This window comes from Cryptomeria japonica, chromosome 2, assembly GCF_030272615.1.
Source record: "Cryptomeria japonica chromosome 2, Sugi_1.0, whole genome shotgun sequence".
Classification (NCBI taxonomy): domain Eukaryota; kingdom Viridiplantae; phylum Streptophyta; class Pinopsida; order Cupressales; family Cupressaceae; genus Cryptomeria; species Cryptomeria japonica.
The window spans coordinates 261,181,489-261,184,546 of record NC_081406.1 but is presented as its reverse complement, the minus strand read 5'-3'; positions in this window follow the sequence as shown (position 1 = coordinate 261,184,546).

Genomic DNA, 3,058 nt, shown 5'->3' with positions numbered 1-3,058 from the left:
TTATCATATCCAATATATTTACAATGGAGACAAATGATTTTTCATAAAGAAAAACGTGAATGATCAAACTACAATACCCATAAAACAATGTGGAGTGTGTAAAAACTTCAAATGTTATTCATTTCCTTCCTCCAATCATACACACACCCATTGGATTCAATCAAATGATAGATTTTATAACCTCCACACATCCATATGGTAGTTACAACTACCCAAGACCAATTACATCCTTGGTTTGCAACTTTTAGAACATGGTTTGTTGCTTGACAACACTTTACATCATTGACAACTTTCACATTTTAGAAAAAAATGACCTCTAAACTTCACTTAGACACTTTGAACACCTTATAATGGACTCAAAACAACCTTTTACATCATTTTTACCCTTTCATGACTCTTTTACACAATATTGACCTCCTTGACCATATTAGGACCCAAATACTCAACTTGAGCAACTTGTTACAAATGAGTGACATTGCCTTACAAAATGACTCATAATGCCTTGAATTACATCCAAATGACCTTAAAGACAATCAGAGACTCAAAACCTTATGAAATTAATCATCACATAACTGGTGACAAGGTGCTCCTGCACCAGAAATATGAATTGGTCTTTTAAGCTTAAGTAGATGTCATTTCTTTGTTTCTTGCAAAAGCCCTTAATCGCAGTCACTACAAAAAAATTCATCAAATTTAAAACTTGAAAAAAGAGATCCCAACACTATAAAATTGCATTAGCTCATTTAGTTTATTTTTAAAATTATAAATAAAATAATTTGTTTTTAAGAAAAAACAAAAGGTTTATTTCTACATGTATTTAGCGTCATTAAAACATCAAAAACAAGAACAAAAAAGAAAAGGAAAAGCCACATCCAACAAACTTGCAAACAAAATATATTTGTCTCTCTTTAATCTCTCTACCTTCTCACTTAGCTCTCACACTCAATGTGTCATGGAGTAAAATAAGATTGGATGGAAGAAATTTGGAATGAGATCAAGGATAATTTGCCTATTCTGGTAATTCCAATTGAAGAACAAACTAAAATATTGAGCCTAATTCCGCATGAGAAAAATAAAAAATCTCTCTAGAGAGGAATTTTAACTGAGAAATTACTCTTATAGAAGAGTCAATTAAGTTAGAAAAGTGAAGGTTGAACATGTCTCACCTTTTTGCAATTAACAAGTTAAATGCAATTAGAGTGAGCGGTCCACCAAAGTCATATAAGAGTAACTACAAATCCTATTCAACACATCAACCAACAACACCAAATGACATTGTGTCAAAGAAAGATTGAAAATGATAACCAAACCATCCATGATCATTAATCAGTACCGTGGTAGCTTTTTGGTTAGGTATTGGGACAACATTAGGTCCTATCAATGAATCTTTAACTCTAGGCCTTTTCCAATTTGATATAATTTAGAATATCTTAATATAGGAGAGGAGGGAAATCTTTTGTTTATATATCTAGGGAGTCGTTGCTTTAAGATAAAGGGTTTCTCTCGAGATATATATTTTTATCAAATATTTTCTAATATCGTTACAGAATGGTCAAAGATTTATTCCAAAAGAACTTAGAAGAAGGGAATTAATGGAGAGATTCAACATAACTCTTAGAAATCTAAACCAAATTCCCCATTCAAACCCATCAAAGAAACCCAATAGACCATGACAACAACCTCAATTACTCCCTATGACATTTTTTTCTACTTTAAGTGAATAATCTCTTAGTCCAACCCTTGCAAAAATATCTTTTACTATAAGAGCAAGAGTGACTTCATGAGAACATCATAGAAAGGATCCAACATGTGTGTTATTTTGCAGTTGTGGATTCAACACATTGTGTTGTAAATCATGTCAACCCTCAATGTGGTGTGTTCTCTTTAATGCTTGTACTTGTATATTGATGATGGGCTATGTTGAAGAACAATGATGATTGGACAGCTTGGTTGTATGATACTCTATTCTAGGAAATATCTCAATTCAAATTTTCTAAGTGTTGAAGTACACCACAAGTATGATTATTAACATTTTGTCTCAAGAATATGTTTTCTAGCTTACTTGGTATGATGTGTTTTGCATTTGTTTGCTTTGCGCTAACCCAATTGAACATAGCAATATGAAATAATGGTATAGAAGTAATATTGAAAGACATATGATATTTTCTTCTGCTTCGTATTGTATTTTGTGATCGTTCTGAAACTTTTTGGTAACTAGATTTCATGTGTTAGAAGGATAAACAGTTGTTTGTCCAACCTGGGATACTTCTAGTAATGCATTCTGGTTTTTTGCCAGAATGGAGAATTGTGTTAAGGTGATTTGGGTCCAATTTATCTCTTTCTTTGGTCTACATTCACTTCCCTTTTACCACGAAATTTTTTGGGGCCAACTGCCTTGGGGGATGCATAATTCATGCCTACACATTTTGTCTCATCCAACTTAAGAAGTATGTGTACCAATATTTTGATGTTATTGAAAGCATGGAGATATTATCTAAAGATTGAATTAGATCATGTTTATCCTTTGATTTGAACCGTAGTTAATCTCCTTTCTCTATTGATTGTGTTGGAGATGACCTCTTGGATGGTGCATGCTTCATCATACTTGGCCAACCTAGAGAAGGTTTTCAATGCTTGTAGAGGATATAAATGAAAGATCAAATTAGTTACAAAGTGCGGTAGAGTGGAAATTGTGGAAGTTGTGTTGTGCATAAAAATGCTTTATGCATATCAAAAGTAGTGAGCTGAAGGTGTCTACATTCAAACAAGTTCAATAGGTTGCTTGACGTAGTGAATAGAATGCAGTTGATGGTGTAGAAGTGTTGCGATGGGAATTCATCAATCATTCATGTGATATTTTGAGGTTGTTGTCTCTTTTGTAACTATTGTGATGTTCAGGGAGTAGCAAACTTCATTTGGCTATAGTTATAAAACTGTATCTTTAGGGAGTTGTAGCTTCCTAAGGTTGTAACTCTAAAACAAAGTTGTAAACATGTTGAGGCTAGATTTGGACAGTAACTCCAAGCAGCTTTTCTCACTGTTATTTTTACATTATGGT